The sequence below is a fragment of the Siphateles boraxobius genome, unplaced genomic scaffold, assembly GCF_051911475.1.
Source record: "Siphateles boraxobius isolate OS27281-9 unplaced genomic scaffold, OSU_SipBor_1 19, whole genome shotgun sequence".
Taxonomy (NCBI): Eukaryota; Metazoa; Chordata; class Actinopteri; order Cypriniformes; family Leuciscidae; genus Siphateles; species Siphateles boraxobius.
The window spans coordinates 5,616,668-5,626,521 of NW_027508799.1; the positions used below are offsets into that span (position 1 = coordinate 5,616,668).

At 46.3% G+C, this 9,854-nt stretch overlaps 2 non-coding genes across 2 annotated transcripts; both read left to right on the forward strand.

Moving 5' to 3' along the window:
* Window positions 1-342: 342 nt before the first annotated feature.
* On the forward strand, window positions 343-414 carry trnap-agg (transfer RNA proline (anticodon AGG)). The gene has a single exon. It is a non-coding gene; the product is annotated as a tRNA-Pro (tRNA).
* Window positions 415-9,451: 9,037 nt separating this feature from the next.
* trnaq-uug (transfer RNA glutamine (anticodon UUG)) lies at window positions 9,452-9,523 on the forward strand. The gene has a single exon. It is a non-coding gene; the product is annotated as a tRNA-Gln (tRNA).
* The last annotated feature ends 331 nt before the right edge of the window (window positions 9,524-9,854 follow it).

The window sequence follows — 9,854 nt, forward strand, 5'->3', positions numbered from 1 at the left end:
GCAAATTTGTGCGTTATTTCACCTTTTCGCTTGCATGCGGGGCGCAAAGATTGGACCCCTTCTTTTGCGCAGCGAGCGCTCTACCATTTGAGCTAATTCCTCTCGATGATGGAGTGAAGGTGTCCATCGCTCTCATAGACAAAGACGAGGCGCCATCTCTAGCACGTCTGCAGGTGCTGCAGTGTGATTTCCAATGACCACAAAAAAAGAGGCTGCATTTCCTCTGTGCTGGCAACTTAGCACTGGCTACTTTTTAATTGTAGATTTAATTAAATATTGCGCTTTAAGCCATGCAAGGGGAAATGTTTGCCGCCCGAGAGCAGCAGGGATGATGTATGTTTTGGTTCGTTGGTCTAGGGGTATGATTCTCGCTTAGGGTGCGAGAGGTCCCGGGTTCAAATCCCGGACAAGCCCATTATTAGGCTTTGCTTTTAATCTCTTCAGCCTGATTAGGGCAAGCAGGATATTTCTGAGAAATTGGGGATAAAATGTGACAGAGAGAGGCCGGTTAGCTCAGTTGGTTAGAGCGTGGTGCTAATAATGCCAAGGTCAATGTTTGCTGTGGCGCGTGGATGGAATGCTCATGTTTTGTTCCGGGTGGTGGAGGCCTGTGTTCCAGAGAGGTCCTGCTCAAAACTCTTTTTAAAACACCATCGAGCATCAGTAATAACTTACGACATCGATCGAACGTGGATTTTGTTCTCATAAGGAGGGCACCGGTAACTTGTAACCTATCAGGCTCTCAGGCATGCGGTCAATCGATTCGGCATAGGCCTATATGTACTAGCGTTTTTGCTTCCGTTTGGAGGTTGTGTCCCTCCAACTCTTTGTTGTATGACTCACTTTTGCCTTTGGATATTTTGAGAAGTTTGTCTTCGGTAACCGCTCTCTCACTCGACAGACCGAATCGGAACTTTAGCTCCGGGTTGTGCATATTATTGGCCTGCTCTACTGGGTCAATTTGTATCCCCCAACAACAGATATGGCTCAAACAAACAAAGTACAATCTAAGCCTAACTCTAAGCTTAACCCTGACTTTACCCGCAAGAGGCTATGCCAAGCCTGTGCGAAATGTGAGGCTCCCTTTCACGGGAGCAATTTAGGCACGGATAAAGACCGCGACCAGCCCGAAGCACTTCACCGCAGTTGCCCGGCTAGCGGTGCCGGGAGAACGAGAGACTGTCAATTGCCATCCTATCACGTATCACTATTGGCATCTTTCCATCTTTGTTCACAGCCAATCAATAAAGCCTGATCCCATCATCTCCATTTCCCAGCTTCCAATTACTGTGATCCATTTCAAACTTTTTTTTTTATACGTATGCATCAATCACGTATCAGTATGTGTATCTTTACCTCACAGTTTACAGCCAATCAATAAAGTCCATTTCCGAAATCTCCGTCTCCTTGCTTTTGTTGACAACCAATTGCTATCCTTCATTCCCAAAAACCCTCCATCTACCTGACGGGGCATCGCCAGAGGTTAAGTGGTTTCCAGCGGTTTTGAAAAAAAAGTTGAAACTTTACAGGTGTCAAAGTACTGGGTTTACTTTGGATTTCACGTTACTACATCGAGGTAAGAAACCGACAATGTTGTTATATTTAGTTAAGTGACTTGCACTAGTTAGCTAGCGTATTACGTGTACTAACGTTACAAGAACGTCTTATTTATGTAGCAGAGGTCAAGGGTAGCGGCCCGTTTCATTATTTTTAATGAATGTTTACAGTTTTACATGTTTATATCAATATAATTACTATCGTGCATAATGTATGTTATTACGTTGTTATGCTTACATTAAGTTGGCTAAAAATAGCTAGCCTATCATATAGATTACCTCGTACCGCTATATTGGTGAATTATGCATAACGTTAACATTAATTAGCCTACAGTTTTGGGCGCCAGTTTTTACCAGAGGTAAAATAATTTGTGTCTGTTCATTTCAGCTGTAATTCAATACATAGGCTAACCATAAAACTGCGCCTTTATTAACATTAACATTACGTTGTATGACGTAATATGGGCCTTGTGTTGTTTAAGTGGGCTATAATCGATAATAATCATAATGTGGGCTAATTGTAAGTCTATGTAATCGAAATGGTATGTAATAATCTGATTTTTATGGAGTTATGGGTAACACTTTACTTGAAGGGGTGTGCATAAGACTAACATGACACCTTCATAATCATGACATGACACATGTTATGAATATGAAGGAGGTTTCATGCATGTTTATGACAACTGTCATTAAGGGTCATTCGCTCAATTATGACATTTTTAATGCAAATATGACATTGTTTGAGATGTCTTTGTTATGACAGCTTGAATAAACCAATACATCATAACCTGTCAGTGTCTTTGTCATGACAACTTGACATTACTAAGACAACACAACCTGCCATAAACATGACATAGCAGATTAATTATCAAACTTAAGAAACCACATAGCTTTATTGGTTAACATTACATTAAACTGTCAGGTGGTTGGTTTTGATATTGGCTGTCATGAGGCCATTATAACTGTTTAATGACAAATTCAATTTGTACCACTGTAGTTGAGGTCACGAAAAATATTCATGACACAGTTATAATGGCCTCATGACAGCCAATGTCAAAACCAACCACATGCCAGTTTAACTTAATTTAATGTCAAGTTGTCATGACAAAGACACTGACAGGTTATGATGTTATGGTTTATGTCAAGGTGTCATAACAAAGACATCTTAAACAATGTCATATGTGCATTCAAAATGTCATTATTGAGCGAAAGACACTTAATGACAGTTGTCATAAACATGCATAAACCCTACTTCATATTCATGACATATGTTATGTCATGGTTATGAAGGTGTCATGTCAGTCTTATGTACACCCCTTCAAGTAAAGTGTTACCGAGTTATGTTATGGCATATACCCACACACCACAATATCCCTTCCTCCCAAAATATCAAACTATAACCTTGTCCAAAAACACTGAGATGAAATATGTGCTATGTGAAATAAATGTATGAAATGGATTAACTACCCTACTGAATAGTCATAAACTTTGTATTTTGCCACACGCTTTCTTTTATTGGAAGATGGCTTCCAAGCACAAGAAGCACAGGGCTATGAGTGAGGGTGAATGGATGACCCGCCTGCGCAGATTTGCCACACAGGGGGTCTGGCCTTCTGAGGAAGGAAACAGACCGGCACCACGCCAGAAGAAATGGCATGACCTGTATCAGAAGGTAAACTTGGGCATGTATATAAACACAGGGAAGCTATGTCATATATAGAGGGAGCAGATAGTTATTATTCACTGTCATATGTTACAGATTGAGAAGTGTCCACTGCAACACAGGGGGCAAATGTCTCTGTTTGGGGGGACACAGACATGTGACTGTGGTTTCCATACAAAAAAGGTATAAGTGTTTCACAAAACTGTAATGTGTTGATGGTGTATTGTGTATTTTTGAATTAAATTTCCTTTTCTGTGAAACTGTAGCCTTCCAGTTTGGCCCCTGTGGCCCCTGTGTCATCCACACCTGCATTTGATCCACGTCACCACCTGTAACACCAGGGCAGTCAGGAACAACATCTGGAAAAGCACCTTTAAAGCCTACTTTAACTTTGGCATCGGTAAATGCATGTCTTTGCAGATATTTATGTTATCATATGTTATAGCATTTTAAAATGCTTCACATAATGTTACTAATTTCTTTTTGTCAGTTTACAAAGCCACGGTATGGTGGGGCCCATGGTGCAGCTTTAAAGCCAAACCTAGGTGTGGCAAGGACGCATGCAACCAAGGTATATAGTCAAAAAAATGAATATTTCATTCCATAAAGATATGCTGAGTTTATCTAATCATTGTTACTGCAATACCTGATAATGATATATTATTTCATTCAATATTGTAAACTGTGTTCTCTTAATCTTGCAGCCTATTAGCACTTCTGCATTGTCCAGCCCTGCATCTAGGACACCATCTCCTGCACGCAGTCCCAGGCTGTATATTCAGACCGTCTCCCCCCTGTCTCTTCCTCCTTCTTCTGTGTCTGAAGCCACCTCTGCTTCCTGTACTCCAGGAGCTGCTTCTAGAGTTGTGAGAAACTCTTTCATTTAATCGTTTTCTTCACACTAATATTGTTGGATCACATAATTATGCTACATTTTGAACAAACATTCCTCATAAGTGGCTTGTAATCATATCTACTGTATGTGTTTGCCTTTTTTAATACATTAGGAAGTGTCAGCCGCTGCCTCCTCTGGGACGTCCTCGGCTCCTCTCACCCCTGTGATCAGCTCCACCTGTGTTCCCTCTGCTGCTCCATTTGTGGCTGGATCCTCTGTTCAACCTGCCGAGGATAGGGTGATCGCTCCAGGTTCAGAGTCTGGATGGCTTCCCGCAAAGTTGATGAAAACCATACCACCATAGGGTCAGAAATGGATTTCAGCAGCTTTGTGGAAGCAACATCGGCTTCGTACTGACCTGAAGCTGTGGTATGATCCACCAGAGCCAGCTCTGATCTATCACCAAGGCCCCGCTCCAGAGCGCTTCTTTACACACCGGCTTCTACTGTGGATGCCATACCACCTCTGGAAGGTCAGGCTGTCCTGTCCTGTGTGTGGGAGACAGCTCACAGGCTATGGGGCACATAAGAGAGCCCGTCAGGTTCTGGATGTGGACCAGTACTACCTTATGATCACGGAGACTCTCTGGTGCAGTGGGTGCAAAACGGCCTTAATTTCCACCAGCAAGGCCATCTTGGACCAGCTGGACTTAGCCCACAGACTGGAATTTAGGCTGATCCTAACTCGAAAGTGAGTATACTGAGATTACTTAGCTTGTGTAACAAATGTTTGTCATTTAAAACACAATTGAGATGAGCTGAGATGAGATGAGGTTTTAATGTTTGTGTCTTTCTGTCTCTCTTTCCCTTTGTTTTATTCAGGTATGCCTGTGACATGCGGGTCATAAGGTTCCTGAGGGAGAGGGCCCTGGGCAACAGCCCCTCTCGCTTAGTGAGGCAGCTGCGGGAGAACCACAGCGAGGAGTGGCTGAAGCGTCTTTGCCGATACCTTGGTGCCTGCTCAGACTTCATCTCCCAGCCAAGCCTGCTCCCTGTGAGGTTTCAGGAGCCACCTGAGCCCGAAACTATCCCCTCCCACAGGTGGATGCTGGCTGTTTATGGGCGAGATATCTTGTGCAGGATTGACCACATTAAGCCAGCATAACGTCCACATATGGCTGCATTCTGAAGATGGACTCAACCAAAAAGGTAACTGTTTTTACATTTCAATCAAAAGAATTGAAAATACACCATTAGTAGTAGTACAGTAGTATGTAAGTAATGTTCCATATATAAATAATTTAGCATCACTCACTGTCTTTTCTGTGTGATTACAGATCACAAAGAAGCTATCGGGGTTTGCAAAGGGGACAGCTATGTGGCTAACATCTGTCAGCAATGAGGTGGGCCAGATCCTCATTAGTGTTCTGACAGCTCAGGAGGGTCCAGCCCTGGACCGAATGGCAGTTGACCTCATCCGGAGGTACACTGATGCGGGTGTGGCTCCGCCTCAGCTCCTCTATGTGGACTGCGACTGCTGTCGGGAGGGCACTGGGCAGACCAAGCTCAAGCAGCGATTTGGTGGGTGGCCAGACTTGGTGGTGAAGCTGGACATCTACCATTTCATGCGGTGACTGGCAGCTGGGTGCACTAAAGATGCACATCCTCTTTACCCCATTTTCATGGCACGCATGTCTTGCTGCATTTTTGAATGGGACAGTGGGGATGTGTCTCTGCTGAGGCAGGCCAAGAGGGAGCAGCTGAAACATGAAGGTGTCCCTGGTATCACCGACACTATGGTGGACCAACGGATCACCAAGGATGAATTGGCCCTGCACTGCCGAAGGCGGACAAGAGGAGAGCAGCAGACCATTCTGATGATCGAGCACCTCCTCAGCGAGCTGATGGGGGTAAAGGGTTGAGACCTTCTTGGTGTCCCTCTCTTGGACCAGGAGAGGATGCAGCACATCTGGCAAGTCCGGATGAGGCACATAAAGTGCATTCAGGATGAACCAGGTGTGCTGCTCTACACACAGACTGGCACCACCACCAAAGATGGTATTGTGCTGCCAAAATACAGATGCGCAAGGGGCTCCACATCGCTGGAGTCCTTTCATCTACACCTCAACAGGTTCATTCCAGGTCAGTATAAATCATTATTCATCAGAAATATTAAGGGTGACACAATGAATGTCTTGTACCTCCTGGAAGGCTTGAACAGGTGGAATCAGGACCGTAAAATGGCATCTCTGGCAGGCACACCTCCGTCCCTGTTAAGCTACTCCGGGGACCTGGTGCACTGTGTCAACACCCACAGTGTTAAGGTACTTGGAAGACAGCTTGTACCGTCTTTTCAGCCACCATCTGTCTATACTGGTGAGTTTCAGCTTTAAATTGCTTTTTATATTGCATAAAAATAGAATATTTTTATATTATTTTTCTGAAAACTGATTTCCCTCTACTGTGTTCTCCTGTCTGTCCCAGGTGACCTCATAGGTATAGATTACCTGTACCGTCAAACAGGGCAGGCCATGCAGGACGTGGATCCTGACTCTGAGGTGACAGAACAGATGTTGTAGGATGTGGGCACGGAGGAGGAGTTGGAGGATGAGGGATTCGGATATGTCAGTTTGGACCTTAACCTGGATCCCACTATTGAGGTGCTGGACCTGTCCCCTGGCACATCACCCACCGCAATCAGCGTAACTAGCACTCCTGCCTCTGTCCAGACTGGGTCTGCTAAAACCACCACAGCAGCACCTAATCAACAACTGGTAACTATTCTTAATAATAAAAGTACAAGTAGTATTATTTGTATAGCACTATTAACTTTATTTGTATAGCACAATGAAAAGAAAAATAGAAACAAACTAAATACCATTAATACAATCTAAAGAGTAAATAGATTAATAAAAAAGCAAAGTAAAAAAGATAAATTAAATTCCATAAACATGTTTTTTCCCCCTTTTTTCAGTCTTACAACTGGATGACCAGGGTGCCCTCTGGTCCATCCTCTGCCACAACCACCTACACCGCCTCTGGTCCATCTGCCATGACTGGTCCATCCTCCACGACCACCCACGCCGCCTCTGGTCCATCCACCATGACCACCCACGCCGCCTCTGGTCCATCCACCATGACCACCCACAGCGCCTCTGGTCCATCCACCATGACCACTCACAGCGCCTCTGGTCCATCCACCATGACCACCCACAGCGCCTCTGCTCCATCCACCATGACCACTCACAGCGCCTCTGGTCCATCCTCCATGACCACCTACGCCGCCTCTGGTCCATCTGCCATGACTGGTCCATCCTCCACGACCACCCACGCCGCCTCTGGTCCATCCACCATGACCACCCACGCCGCCTCTGGTCCATCCACCATGACCACCCATGCCGCCTCTGGTCCATCCACCATGACCACCCACAGCGCCTCTGGTCCATCCGCCACAACCACCCACACCGCCTCTGGTCCATCCAACATGACCACCCACGCTGCCTCTGGTCCATCTGCCATGACCACCCACACTGCCTCTGGTCCATCTGCCATGACCACCTACCCCTCCATCCTTCCTCTCCCGACCACTCTCACTGTCTCTGTTGCTGCAGCCACTGCTCCTCCAGCAGTGCAACCAGTGCCTGAGCAACCGCTGGTAAGACATTTTGTGACAAGTACATTGTGATGGTTGTGTTGTTCTTCTGCTTGTGATATTGTATCTTTATAACATTGATTTACTCTTATATTTTACCAGGCTGTGGATGAGCGCAGTGTACCAGGGATAGAGAGAGTGGACAACCTGGCAGGCTACTTGGTGGGGCTTAGGGTGGAAACTGGGCAAACTCTGAGCCACCAGCAGGCCAGTACCATCATTGCCCTATGGCAAAGCCTGCTTCCGTATGACCAGCAGAGAGTGGCGTACGCTGCCCGGCACCAGGTGCGTCTTACAACAGGACGCTTCAGGTGCTCAAAAACCAAGCCTGAATTCACACCTGGTGTGGACAGCATGACCCGTTGCGTCCTTGGGTCAACAGGATCCCCTGCTCAGTGGCCAGACTGTTGCCGCCTGGTAGAGTCTATCTTTGTTAAACTGTGTGATATTCACAGGAGCCCAAAAAAATTGGGAAATCATGCCGTAACAAGATGGACTCTAATTCTGAGGGACTACAGCAAGATTCGGCAGCTGGTCCTGTGCAATGGTACTGTGATGGAGAAAACCACCCTGCAATTGTTTGAGGTGAATCAAACAACCTTAATTCAGTGGCACAACAAGCGGCTGAAGAGGCAAGAATGTGCCATCCTGCTTCAGGGTGTGAACTTGCCAGCCCCCATTCCTATTGCTGCTAGGCCTCTCCCCCCTGGACAGATTCGCCCCACTGCAGCACCCCTACAGCCTGGTCCCCAACACCGCTACCACTTGCCTGAAAGCACAGTGGGAAAGGCAGTGGACAAGCGAAAGACTGCAGTTCCAGCTCCGCACCCCAATCCTCCAAAAGTTTTCCGGCCAAGGCAGTTGTTCCCTGCTGATTCTGCCCCTTTACCTGTTGTCCCCAACCCCAGTCCTGCATTTGCCCCCATTGTCCAAACACCTGTTTCTGCTCCTTCACCTGTCATTCCCAACCCCAGTCCTGCCTTTGGCCCGTTTGTGTTTTTGTGTCCAGCTCCAGTTCCTGCCGTCCGGCAGATTGCTCCTGCTGGCCCCATTCCCTCCCCACCACCTGCTCGGAGGCCCTACGTCCGCACTGTGGACAAAAACAAGTGCAGTCTGTGCCACCAGCCCCGCAACAAAGATACTGGCCACAGCCAGTATTATGGCCACATTTACTGTCCCCAGACTGCTGTTATGCCACTTGACCAGTGGATGCAGGAGATGAAGAAGAAGAGGGCAGATATAAAAAAAAAAAAAGTGTTTATTTCAAAATGCTACATGTGTGTGTGTGCGCATCCGTTAGGGTCATTTGTTCACCCTCCATGAAGCTAATTTGTTCATTTGCTTTTTAAATAAGTTCATTTACCCCATATGAGACTATGTAAGCTTACGTAAAGCTTTTTTGTTTGTAAATAGTCCACAACCTGTTATATACTGTGTGTGTGTGTGTGTGTGTGTGTGTGTGTGTGTGTGTGTGTGTGTGTGTGTGTGTGTGTGTGTGTGTGTGTGTGTGTGTGTGCGCGTGTCTGTGAGTGTGTGTGCGTGCGTGCGTGCATGTGTGCATGCGTATGTGTATGTATTGTTCCCCACCTTTAACGGAGTTGGGAGAACGTTAGACTGAAGATCTAAAGGTCCCTGGTTCAATCCCGGGTTTCGCCAGAGGAACCACGTGCGCCTCTTTTAGTCTACCTGATTCCACCTAGCCTCATCGCTATCTGCCTCTCAGACAACCAGCTAGCAGGGTGTGTTGGTTCCATGGTGTAATGGTTAGCACTCTGGGCTTTGAATCCAGTGATCCGAGTTCAAATCTCGGTGGAACCTTTTTAGGTTTTTTTGCGGAAGGGAGGGAAAAAACAGAGGTGATGCGCAACTGCTGACGTGGCAGTGAAATTGGCACTCTCAAACCGAGTCGGAATTGGGGAAACATGGGCTTAAAAAGCAAAGGCTTCATTTGCTCCTTGCTATCGTGCTTCTGGACTCAATGACTTAAATCTCTGCTGCTCATGGGAAAAGTTGACACACGCCAAGGTTCCATGGTGTAATGGTTAGCACTCTGGGTTCTGAATCCAGCGATCCTAGTTCAAATCTCGGTGGGACCTGCTTTTGCCAGGAATGTGTGCAGTACCTCGTTCAAAAAAACTTTTTCGGCAGC